This window comes from Pithys albifrons, chromosome 1, assembly GCF_047495875.1.
Source record: "Pithys albifrons albifrons isolate INPA30051 chromosome 1, PitAlb_v1, whole genome shotgun sequence".
NCBI classification, from domain to species: domain Eukaryota; kingdom Metazoa; phylum Chordata; class Aves; order Passeriformes; family Thamnophilidae; genus Pithys; species Pithys albifrons.
Genome location: NC_092458.1, coordinates 101,695,191 through 101,708,990, shown reverse-complemented (window position 1 = coordinate 101,708,990; position 13,800 = coordinate 101,695,191).

The following is a 13,800-nucleotide window of genomic DNA, read 5'->3' as shown; positions in this document are numbered from 1 at the left end:
ATGTGGTTTTAAAAAATTGTCTTTAAAAGGGCATAAGTATCCAAAGTAAAATTTTAGTGGAAATTTTATGAAAATTCCTTTATTCTGCCTTCTGCAGAATACACTTCTGGACAAAACCCTTATAACCAAAAGGATATTTCTATACACTCTGCAGTCCAGATTACAATTTAGAAAGCTGATTGATTATTAAGAAACCTAGACCCTACACAACTATTTCACAAACACTGGGGAGTGTTTAGATGATTTATAGTCATTGCCAATTAATCAGTAAAGAGGTTGGAGATTTTGTGGTGATGCTTTGCTTGTTGATAATATTTACTTTATTTTTTTTAAGCTCTATGAAGGACAAAAAGTCTAAAACCTGCAACTGTCCTCGTCTTTCATAAAGTTTATTTGCATTTAAATCCCTTGCTTTTGTACTTCTGCCTGTATACAAACAAACTTATTTACCTTTTTCTCTCCATGATTTCCATGAAATTGTAATGAAGAAATCAGAGCAGAATTTCTGGGCCATCTATATTCTGTTCACAGAAAAAAGGGTAGCAATATGTGCCCATTTTTAACTTGCAAGAGGTTTGTCTCTCTGTCTCAGTACACTTCATTTTTCCTCTATTTTGCTAGAAATAAAAACAAATACACCTGGTATGGAAAAACTGGAGTATAAATACAGGAAAAAGGGATGTCCCTTGGCAGTTCACAAGGAAGGTCAGACTGAGGCTAAATAAACAGGATACTTGTCCTAGTTCAGCAGGAGGGACCAGCTAACCCTGTGTGGTGGTGATCAAACCTGTCTATTCCACCCCCTCTATTCATTCCCCAAGGACAATGGGCCATTAGCAGCAGCTGCCCAGGGAGTCATTATCACCTTCACACCCAGCCTGAGGGGGGCGGAGCTGCTAATGGGCCATCAACAGCTCAACACCCCCTGGCTCCCAGAGTTAATCACCCATTGTGTGAGTCTCCGCCCAGGGGGAGGGACTGAGAGCTCCCTAAGGGTACATAAGGGGTGGGTAAGAAGACCTCGGGAACCTCTTGTTGGATCCAGAGCAGCAGCAGGACCTTGACAGGAGGAGATCCCCGCTCTCGCCCAGACCACAGCCCTCGCCTGCACCAACAGGTTTTTCTTTTCCTTTTGCTCTGGACTTGGGGGAAGCACAGGGGTCTCAGCACAAGGGCAAACAAACCCCCTTGGGTTTGTGCCCCAGGACACTGGGTTATACTGCTGGGGTTTTGTGAGTTGAAAGCAATTTCCCTTGTGTGTCAGTGTTGCTATTGTAATATTATTATTAAATTTTAGGTCTGACTTATAATCTCTCTCGTGGTGAGTTCATTTCCCCTGCTGGTTCACCTTTAAACCAGCACATCTTTTGGCGCCCAACGTGGGGCCACGAGAGAGAAGTCAGAATTACAATTTCCTTTTTGCATTTGGATACAGAAACTCCCTGACTACCATGTTGCTTGATGTATTCATGTGGATGGTGTATCCGGGCCTGTTCATATTTCAACACATGGGGAACCATGTGCCTATTTTGTTGCTCTCTTTAATACCAGGGAGAAGGATCAAAATTGCTTTATTAATATACTATGTTTATGTTGTCATAACATCAGAAGCAATGAATTTCATTGTGAATGTATATTCAGTCTGGTGTGCCTGTCCTGGTTTGGGTTGTTACCTCTGGGGTCTCATTAAAAATAGCACCCAGACTGTGGGGAAAACAGGTGGAGATGGTCACTTCCACCTTTTCACCTCTGCTACAATAATCATTGAAAATATTGAGCTTCCTTTTGATGTTAGGGACAGTATAATCCTACTGTTAGTGTTTCTTTGTCTCCTCTGTACTGTATACACCATGTTTAGGGTCAGAACTGGGCTTTCTAAGGAGACTTGCTGGAGGCCTGCCCTGGGAGCGGATGATGTTGAGTGGCACGGGAAGTGGGAAGATATGGGCCAATATTTGGAGACCTTCTCTCCTCAAATGATCTGGAAATTCACCCCAGAACAACTGCAGGACCCTGCCAAAATGCTAAGCTATGTGAAAGGAAGATGCTCTGGTAGTCCCAGAGATGTGCAGCTCACAGCAACCTGCTGGGCCCTGGCCACTGCCTACCGCACACTGCTTGGTGTGGTACAGCATCATCAGGAGGAGGAGAAAAGGAGCAAATCCACAGGCACCATGTCCACCCAAACCACGGCTGAGCCAGAGAGGAAGGGAGATACATCAACCAGCAGCATGTCCACCCAGACCATGACTGAGCCAGAGAGAAAGAGAGGTACATCGACCAGCACCATGTCCACCCAAACCATGGCTGAGTCAGAGAGAAGAGACACATCAACCAGCACCATGCCCACACAAACCACAGCTGAGCCAGAGAGAAAGGGAAACAAATCAACCAGCACCATGTCCACACAAACCATGGAGGAGCCAGAAGGACAACAGAAACCGATAGCAGTTGCCCCTGTCCAGAAAAGAAAATCAAAGACCAAATCAGTTCGTATAGCGCATGATGAGGAAGAGTCAGGACCTTCATCTCAAGCAGAAGAAATGGAGCCAGAAATAATCACCCGGTCCCTATCCCTGGGAGAGCTGCGTGAGCTCCGGAGAGAGTTCACACGACAGGCAAATGAGTCCATCTTGACCTGGCTACTTCGAATCTGGGATGCTGCAGCCAATGACACAATTCTAGATGGGAGTGAGGCAAGGCAGCTGGGATCCCTTTCTCGAGATGTTGTCATTGATTAGGGCATTGGAAAGAGATAGGAAACTCTCAGCCTCTGGCGGCGACTGTTGTCAAGCGTGAGGGAGAGATATCTTTGTAAGGAGGACCTGCACGTACAGCAAGGACAGTGGAACACGATGGAACAAGGTATCCGGTGCTTAAGGGAATTAGCTGTACTGGAGATAATCTTTTCAGAGGATGAGAGATTCCCTAAAAGTCCAGATGGTGTCCAGTGCACATCCCAGATGTGGTTAAAATTTGCACGACTTGGACCAGAAATGTATTCTCGCTACCTTGCAACATTGCAGTGGAGAGAGGGAGAAGACAAGGTGGGTGCACTGGTCAGCAAACTCAGGATTTATGAAGACACTGTCACTGCTCCATTACGAGCCCACGTCTCAGCTGTGGAAACAAAACTGGCTGAACTGGAAGAGAAGATTAAGGAAGGACTCTTTCATATCTCTCCAGAACAAACGAGAGTCTCTGCCATCAGAAGCAGGCGTCTTCCAGCTAAGGAGAAAGGGTACATTCCACGTGGCAATCTGTGGTTTTACCTCCATGAGCATGGAGAAGATATGAGGAAGTGGGATGGGAAACCCACCTCTTCCTTAGCAGCTCGGGTACGTGAATTGCAAAGAGGCACAACTAACACAGGGAATTCTTCAAGGTTGAAGGCTGCTCCGGTCTCTCGTGGGCAAGGCTCCAGACAGGATAGGAATGATGATGTTATGCCCGATCCTCTTGAAGGAACCTCCTGGTCATATTCACAGGGAGAGCGCAGTGAATACCATGACCAGAACTAGGGGGGCCCTGCCTCTAGCCAGGTAGAGGAGAGGGACAATCGGGTTTATTGGACTGTGTGGATTTGGTGGCCTGGCTCATCAGACCCACAGAAATACAAAGCTTTAGTGGACACTGGTGCACAATGCACGTTGATGCCATCAGGATACGTTGGGGCAGAATCCATCTCTATTTCTGGGGTGACAGGGGGATCCCAACAGCTGACTGTACTGGAAGCTGAAGTCAGCTTGACTGGGAAGGAATGGCATAGACACCCCATTGTGACTGGTCCAGAAGCCCCATGTATCCTTGGCATAGACTACCTGAGGAATGGATATTTCAAAGACCCAAAGGGACTGCGTTGGGCCTTTGGCATAGCTGCTGTGGAGACAGAGGAAATCAGACAGCTGAGCACCTTGCCTGGCCTCTCAGAGGACCCTTCTGCTGTGGGACTGCTGAAAGTTGAAGAACAATTGGTACCGCTGGCCACAGCCACAGTGCACCGTCGGCAATACCGCACTGACCGAGACTCTGTGACCCCCATACGCAAGATGATTCGTGAGCTGGAGAGCCAAGGGGTGGTCAGCAAGACTCACTCACCCTTTAATAGCCCCATATGGCCAGTACGAAAGTCCAGTGGAGAGTGGAGGCTGATGGTGGGTTACCGTGACCTCAATGAGGTCACACCCCCCCTGAGTGCCGCTGTGCCGGACATGCTGGAGCTTCAGTATGAGCTGGAGTCCAAGGCAGCCAAGTGGTATGCCACCATCGACATTGCCAATGCCTTTTTCTCCATTCCGTTGGCAGCAGAGTGCAGGCCACAGTTCGCTTTCACCTGGAAGGGTGTGCAGTACACCTGGAATCGACTGCCCCAGGGGTGGAAACACAGTCCCACCATTTGCCATGGACTGATCCAGACTGCATTGGAAAAGGGCGAGGCTCCAGAACATCTACAGTACATCGATGACATCATTGTATGGGGGAACACAGCAGGGGAGGTTTTTGAGAAAGGAAAGAAGATAATCCAGATTCTCCTAAGAGCTGGTTTTGCCATTAAACGAAGTAAGGTCAAGGGACCTGCTCAGGAAATTCAGTTCCTAGGAGTGAAGTGGCAAGACGGGTGTCGTCAGATTCCAACAAAGGTGATCAACAAAATAGCAGCTATGTCCCCACCGACCAGCAAGAAGGAAACTCAGGCTTTCCTAGGTGCCGTGGGCTTTTGGAGGATGCATATCCCTGAGTACAGTCAGATTGTAAGCCCTCTCTACCTTGTGACATGGAAGAAAAATGATTTCCAGTGGGGCCCTGAACAACAACAAGCCTTTGAGCAGATTAAACAGGAGATTACCCATGCAGTAGCCCTTGGGCCAGTCAGGACAGGACAGGATGTGAAGAATGTGCTCTACACTGCAGCCGGGGAGAATGGCCCATCCTGGAGCCTCTGGCAGAAAGTACCTGAGGAGACTCGAGGACGACCGCTGGGATTCTGGAGTCGGGGATACAAAGGATCTGAGGCTAGCTACACCCCAACTGAGAAAGAGATCCTGGCAGCTTATTAAGGAGTTCGAGCCACCTCAGAAGTGATTGGCACTGAGGCACAGCTCATCCTGGCACCCCGACTACCAGTGTTGGGCTGGATGTTCAAAGGAAAAGCTCCTTCTACCCATCATGCCACTGATGCCACATGGAGTAAGTGGATCGCTCTGATCACGCAGCGAACCCGGATAGGGAATCCTAATCGCCCTGGGATTTTGGAAATCATCACTAACTGGCCGGAAGGTGAGAGTTTCGGATTGTCCTCTGAAGAAGAGGAGCAGGTGACACGAGCTGAGGAGGCCCCACCATATAACCAGCTACCAGAAGAGGAGAAGTGATATGCTCTCTTCACAGATGGCTCTTGCCGCATTGTAGGGACAAGCCGGAAATGGAAAGCAGCTGTATGGAGTCCTACATGGCGAGTTGCAGAAGCGACTGAAGGACAAGGTGGATCAAGTCAGGTTGCAGAGCTGAAAGCTGTTCAGCTGGCTTTGGATATCGCTGAACGAGAGAAGTGGCCAAGACTCTACCTTTACACTGACTCGTGGATGGTGGCCAATGCTCTGTGGGGATGGCTGGAGCGTTGGAGAAAGGCCGGCTGGCAGCGCAAAGGGAAACCCATCTGGGCGGCTGAGATGTGGCAGGACATCGCTGCCCGGGTAGAGAAGCTGAGTGTGAAGGTCCGTCACGTAGATGCTCATGTACCCAAGAGCCGGGCTAATGAGGAGCATCGTAACAACGAGCAGGTGGATCGAGCTGCCAGGATTGAAGTCTCTCAGGTAGATCTGGATTGGCAGCATAAAGGTGAATTGTTTCTAGCCCGATGGGCCCATGATGCCTCTGGTCATCAGGGCAGAGATGCGACATACAGGTGGGCTCGTGACCGAGGGGTGGATCTAACCATGGACAGTGTCTCACAGGTTATCCATGACTGTGACACATGTGCTGCCATCAAGCAGGCCAAGTGGGTGAAGCCTCTATGGTATGGTGGACGGTGGTCGAAATACAGGTATGGGGAAGCCTGGCAAGTTGACTACATCACGCTTCCCCAAACACGCCAAGGCAAGCGCTATGTGCTGACCATGGTAGAGGCAACCACTGGATGGCTGGAGACATACCCCGTATCTCACGCCACTGCCCGGAATACCATCCTGGGCCTTGAGAAACAAGTCCTGTGGAGACACGGCACCCCAGAGAGAATCTGACAACGGCACCCACTTCAAGAACAGCCTCATAGACACCTGGGCCAGAGAGCACGGCATTGAGTGGGTGTATCATATCCCCTACCATGCTCCAGCTGCCGGGAAAGTTGAGCGATGTAATGGACTGCTGAAAACAACCTTGAAGGCGTTGGGTAGGGGAACTTTCAAACACTGGGAGCTGCATTTGGCAAAGGCCACCTGGTTAGTCAACACCCGGGGCTCCATCAATCGAGCTGGCCCTGCCCAATCAGAACTCTTGAATACTGTAGATGGAGATAAAGTCCCTGTGGTCCATATGAGAGGTATGTTAGGAAAGACTGTTTGGGTGAGTCTCACCTCAAACAAAGGCAAACCTACCCGAGGGATTGTCTTTGCTCAAGGACCTGGTTGCACTTGGTGGGTAATGCAAAAAGATGGAGAAACACGTTGTGTACCACAAGGGGACCTAATTTTGAGTGAGAAGAGTTTGTAATGTTTCATTGTATATATGTGTATATATATGTATAGGTAAAAAGGGGGATTAATTTGGGAATGACTAGATGGAGTAGAATAAGGGGTGGATAATGTCCTAGTTCAGCAGGAGGGACCAGCTAACCCTGTGTGGTGGTGATCAAACCTGTGTATTCCACCCCCTCTATTCATTCCCCAAGGACAATGGGCCATTAGCAGCAGCTGCCCAGGGAGTCATGATCACCTTCACACCCAGCCTGAGGGGGACGGAGCTGCTAATGGGCCATCAACAGCTCAACACCCCCTGGCTCCCAGAGTTAATCACCCATTGTGTGAGTCCCCGCCCAGGGGGAGGGACTGAGAGCTCCCTGAGGGTACATAAGGGGTGGGTAAGAAGACCTTGGGAACCTCTCGTCGGATCCAGAGCAGCAGCAGGACCTTGACAGGAGGAGATCCCCGCTCTCGCCCAGACCACAGCCCTCGCCTGCACCAACAGGTTTTTCTTTTCCTTTTGCTCTGGACTTGGGGGAAGCACAGGGGTCTCAGCACAAGGGCAAACAAACCCCCTTGGGTTTGTGCCCCAGGACACTGGGTTATACTGCTGGGGTTTTGTGAGTTGAAAGCAATTTCCCTTGTGTGTCAGTGTTGCTATTGTAATATTATTAAATTTTAGGTCTGACTTATAATCTCTCTCGTGGTGAGTTCATTTCCCCTGCTGGTTCACCTTTAAACCAGCACAATACTTTTCTCTTCCACTCAAATAATGAATTTCTAAGTGTGTTATGCCTTAATCAAACTAAGGAATGAATTCTGTATTAGTCCCCGAACACCCTAATTCCAGAAATCTCATTTCTCTGGGGATTCTCATCACTTCATCCAGTTCATGCACCACAAATCAAACCACCCTTCTTGGAAGTACTTTTCAGTGGATTTAGTCATGATATATGATATTTCAAAATTTGACTCTTTCCTTAATTACCAAACCAATGTGAATCGTAGGGTTTTTTTAAAGAGAAGTAATATTCCCATCCTCTTGGTTGGAGTGGGGTGGAAGAAACATTTTATATGTGAGCTGTAAGTATCTCAAAATTATGAGAAAAAGGAGAAAGAATAGTTACAGATTCTTATTTTCAAAATCTTTACTTTAAACTACCATTAAGGACTGAGATCTGGACATGGTGTCTGTATTGTCACTCTTGGTGGTAACATATATAGTAGGGAAAAACTTGTACTGGGTCTGGCATTCCTGAAGTTAACTTTCTTCATAACAGCCTGCAAGGTGCTTTGGTTTGGATTTTTGGCTTGAACAGTGATGATAACTAAGCAGTTCTTGTACAGCATCAAGGTTTTCTCTCTTTCCCACACTGCTCCTGCAGTTAGTGGTCTGGAGGCTAGGGTTGAGAAAAGGCACTGTCAGGGCAGCCAACCTGAACTGACCTAAGAGATGTTCCCTACTAGCTGATATCATGCATAGAAATAAAAGCTGAAGGGAAGGAGGAGGAAGCAGAGATGTTTGTGCTATTTTTGTTTGTCTTCCCAAGTAACCATTATGTGTGCTGAGGCTTTGCTTTCCAGGAAGTGGCCAAATATCTGCCTGTAAGAATGTGAAGCAGTGAAAACTTACTATTTGTTTTGGTTACCTATCCATCTTTTTCTCCACTATTAAACTATCTTTATCTTGTCCCACAGGTTTCTCTTGTCTGGTATTCTTGTTGTGTGCACCTTTCCACTGAGGTGTGGGAAATAAATGAATGAGCAGCTGTGTGGGTTTCATCACAAATTTAGTCATATTCTTAAAACTACTCTGCACAAATTTTGTTCCTTGTCTTTAGTCTTTTGAATTTTAGAATCATAGATTATTAGAACCATAGAATAATCAAATGAATAAGGTTTGAAAAGATTTCTAAGATTGAGTCCAACCTTAGGAAATCTAACCTTCTATTTTGAGAAACAGAAGAGTATGATTGAACAATGAAGTTCTACTAAAGGGTATTTCTGAAATTATTCAGTGTCTTTGGACTCTCATACCTCCTCCTCCCTACCCTGTATTTGCAACATTCTTTTAATACTTAAATACAGACAATGTTGCATAAAATGTTTGTATATGTTTTCCACTGGATATCCAAAATCTACATGTGCATGTAAAAAAGGATAGAAACATTAATAATACAAGGAAACTCATACATAAAAAGGGAAAAAAACAGTTTTTAAGAAAATGCTTTAATGTCTTTTGTTCAAAATTTGCTAACTTTCCTCCTTTGATTATATTACATGCACAGATACACTGCATTCCACTTTTTGGTTTGGTGCATTCCAAACTTTGAAGTCCTAAGAGCCTGTAAAATGGAAAACCAAGGGATTTACTGACATGATTTTAGTTTTCTTAGGTCAGTTCATCATGTTCCTGGCTTTTCTATTGCTTTTCTGTGCAAATGTGCAGAGTTCAAATTTGTGACAAGTAACATTTAATAACTTGCATCTGTTTGCCTTTGTTAGTCTAGAAAATTATTGCTCCACTTTGGCTAATAACCTGAGTATTCTAAGCCACTCAAAACATTTTAGTATTTTGTTTATCACAATAAAGAGAAGCAATACACAAAGTACAGTTTTGGGGTTTTTTTAATTCTGAGGTCAACAGTTCTGTCATGATCCATGTGACAGCTGGTAACTTTCAAAATGTTACTTAAAAAGTCTGGTATTGAAGTCCAGCTAAATTAACCTCCTTGGTCAAACTTATACCAACCTTTAATTTAATCATTACCACTATAAGCAGATTAAACTCTTATAATGAGAAACATGGTGAAAAGTATGCCCTCTTGAAACAGTAGAAGATAGGAAGCATTGTAATCACATGCTTAATCATCATGGAGGACTTGGTAGAAAACATGGAAAGAAGTCACAGTCTGCACAATTGCAGGAAACTGAGGAATGCAAGGGAATCTTTCACAGTGATTAAAACAAATAGGACTCATTCATCACTGCCTTTCCTCTTGAATTTAAGGCATACACATACATAACTCAAATTATTTGGAAGAATCTCAGGTCCATTATCCTACTTAAGTTATGAAAGTGTTTCCCTGACTAGTTAATAGCTGTGACTTTGCTTTCTGTCTTGCTGATCTGATAGAAAAAGTCATGTGAACAAGGCAAAGGTTTCAGAAGAACCACATGCCTAATCATGTAGTTGTTCCTTCTTCAGTTAATCTGATTGCACGCTTCAGTTTTTTAGAGCATGTTTGTTTTATTTCTCTGCTTTTCCTCCTAAATCAACAGACTGAAAACAGACACTGTCTTCTTCTTATGACATCATGTGTTTTTCATGTTTCAGAAACTGACAGACAACTTAGGGCTGAAGAGTGCTGATACACAGGAATTGCTCAACAGAGACACTTTTGATGTGGAGGGAATTTGCTTTTTAGGTCAATGAGAGAAAGAGTGTGCAAATACCACCTGTGCTCTGTGGGATTTCTGGTGGTTGACTACCTATTGGACATTGCTGACACCACTGAAACCCACTTGTCGCTTCCCAGGGAAATGCAGGCAATTCATACATAATTTCTCAATAATCTTCTAAGGTGGGGCTTAGCTCAAGAAAAGTTACTTAAGGAGATAATGGCCAGTTTGGGGGAAATGTCAACCTTCTTAAGCACATCAAACAACCTTAGTAGTGACTCTAGAGGGACTTTTTTTTTTGTGGGAACATGCTTTCCTCTATGCTATACTGAGCTTCTTAGAGAATAAAACCAAAGGACGTAAACCTTATAGACCACGAGGTGCAGCTCCAGGAGCAGCCCCTCCTGAGTCAGTGAGGTTGTTTTTCATGTGAGAATTCCTAAGAGTAAACATTTGTCAAACAGTCCTGGGTTTGATCAGCTCTGTTAGTCAGAATTCCTTTGGCTCCAACCGCTACAAGCAGGCACTGCTCTGTTACTGTTAGTAAAAATGTAGCTTCAATTAAGACATAAAAATGATGTTGGGAAAGCACAAATTTAAAATGCTAACAATTTTCAGATTGTTTAGGAAGAAAACTGAAACCCTCACATGCAGTGAGAGGGTCAGCATTTAATAATGCAGAACACTTTTGTAGATATTGCCAGATACAGTCTTACAAAAGTACATTAATTTGCTTTTTCCTTTCTGACTGAGGACTCTTGCCCTCTTCCATCTATCAGTTAAGAAAACATAAAAATGAGGGAAAATGAAAATCTGCTGTAATCTGAAACACCTCGGCAACTGATGTGATACTGAAAAGGTTGGAAACACAATTTCACATCTTTTGTAATGTAGTTTTCAATGATATCTTGTTCTTCTAGCTCCATTTATGAAATAAATAGGATAAACCAGGTGAAGAACTGTGATTTAATGCATTATCCTTGCACCATACTCTGAGAGATGAAAAAACTAGAATATATCTCAATAATGCTAGTCTACTGAACAAAATCAGAATGAAAATGAGTGACATTTCTCCATTTGAGAAATAAAATTTGGTGGTGAACAAGTATGTAGGAAGTGAGATTTTTGACAGCAGTGCCCTTTTCTGACATGACAGAAACATACTTCATTGAGGTTTTTTCTTGTTTAAAAAAGAAGGCCATAGGTAGGCCATCAACACTAGATCCTATATTTTACTTCATACTTATTTGGACATTCTTTTGCCATCCTTATCTTCCCTGGTTGTTTCATCCTAGATATGCTTGCTAAGTATAACCAACAATAGGTCATATCACTGGAGTGATTAATTTTAGATAAAGCTTGTCTCAATGTGTTTCTTAATGAGATTTAAGACTATACTTGCTTTGTTAGTAGACTTTAAACCAGATATGGAGAAGGTTTACTGAAAAGAAAGCTGTTGATAATCGAGACTGTACTAGGTTTATGGGGATTTATTTTTGTGTTGTTTATGTGCTGTGGCTGTCTACTAACATAAACCTTTTGAATTACCAGTAATACACCCAGGAGACATAATATGTAAAAATAAAATAAAAATCAGTTATAGGTAAATTTGATTTGCATTGCAGATGGCTTATTAGTGATATATACTTACTGTGAAACACCTCTTCTACTGTAATTTTAACATCCATCCCTTCTTTTTAAATTACTGTGAAAACAGTAGGATTCCTTGGTGTTTAACATGGCCCCCTGAGTGTTCACGTCAAGCTATTGAAGCAAACTCTAAAACATTTGGAGCGGATTGTAAAAATAGGAATTAAAATTGTTCTTGGTCATCCTCAGCTTCCTAGTCCATGCTTCCATTGCTCCTCTGGGTTTGGCTGGCCTGGGAGTTTTAGCAGTGGTGAGGAAAGTAAGCAGTACTGCTGAGCTGTGTTTAGAAGGGGATCCATTATTTGCATGCAGGATGAAGCCAGTCTGCAAAAGTGCTCACTAAATGGGAAAGAAAACTTTAACCTGCCAGACAAAGGCAAAACAATACAGTTGGATCGCTCTGATAGTTTTCATTTTAGGTTGGTTTTTAGTTGCATACCTCACAAATCCACACTTTCCTTCTATTATATATATGATACAGCTATCAAATGTACTTACTGTGTGTTCTGACAGCTGCAAGAATGGCTGAGTACTGGATGAACTTCCTACAGAAAGAGCAGTGAGGCAGGAAATGCTGGTGACTTGGGATGCAGCATTTCAGTGCTGCAGAACACTGCCTTATAGAATCATAGAATAGTTGGCGTTGGAAGAGACCTTAAAGATGTCTAATTCTGACCTCCTGCAATATGCCAGGACCTTCCATGAGTCTAGGTGGCTCAATGGACCACCCAACCTGGCTTTGAATTCTTCCAGGGATGGGGCAGGCACAACTTCCCTGGGAAACCTGTGCCAGTGCCTGACCAACCTCAACACCTCACAGCCACCTGGGAAACAGGCATGGCCATGCTTTGACTGTGCAGACTTTGCCATTTAAAAACCAAGACATGATACTTCAACTGAAGAAAGACAAGACAAAACAGGAACTGCTGCTTCTTTCTTTCATTCTTCCACATGTTAAGTAGTCTGACCCTCTACCTTCAAAGACATCAGAATACCCCTAAGATAGCTTTTAAAAGGTTCTGGATCAAAGGCAAGTAAAATCCAATGTGGTTTAATACTTGTGAAACTCTGGAACATCTGTAGGGCTTGCAAAGCTTGTTTTAACTTGAAAATATTTTTCCTTTAATTAAATCCCCTATTTCCCAGCCAGCGTGATTCAATTTTATATTCAGCTAAAGTATGAGAGTGCAGTGTGTTAATGTAATCTGAAAGACACACAACAGAATGGGAACAGAAAGCAAATTGTTCATTAGTAAACAAAGTAAAATAGCAACTAGGCAGTAAAATGCCTCCCTGACACCCAATCCCATCAGATCGGAAGCTAAGCAGGGTCAGCCCTGGTTAGTACTTGGATGGGACACCTCCTGGGAATACCAGGGGCTGTAGGCTCTAGTCCTGAGGACTTCAGTGTCACCGTCCAAGCTCACTCAGCCATGGCAGATGAAGCTTAGGAGTTAAAGGGTGGGGCAAGTTCTGTGCACACTGTGCCTGACCAAAAAAATCCACTGTGTAGGCTCGAAGGACACACTGACGTGGGTAGAGCCCTTCCCAAATCTTCATTCGGGAAGCCTAGCCATACATACATACAAAATAGCAAATAAAAAGATGTTACAAGACTTGACTACTCTTGCAACAAAATCATGGCCAGGCTTTGTGAACAGTGAAGTTCTCAGGAGAAGAATCTACAGCACCTGGTATTCCCAGGAGGTCTCCCATCCAAGTACTAACTGGGCCTGACCCTGCTTAGTTTCTCAGATCTGATGGGATCAGGCGTCAGGGTGGCATTTAACTGCAACAAAATTGCTGATGTCATAAACTTACTTTAATCAGCATTGTTGCCATTTTTGGGTGCTGATGTTCAACCAGAGGAAATTGTCGTAGAATTTTGTAGACCCATATAAGTTCACATCTGCTGAAAGCCTCTACAAAAATCACAGGGTTAATTGCTGGAATTATAATTTTTATGAGGAGGCAAGTAAATAGATTTAAGAGGAGAAAATAAAAGAAAACTAAGGGATTGACTCACAAAGCTAAAGAGATAATGGCATGCTTAAGTTACACAGAACTGTAG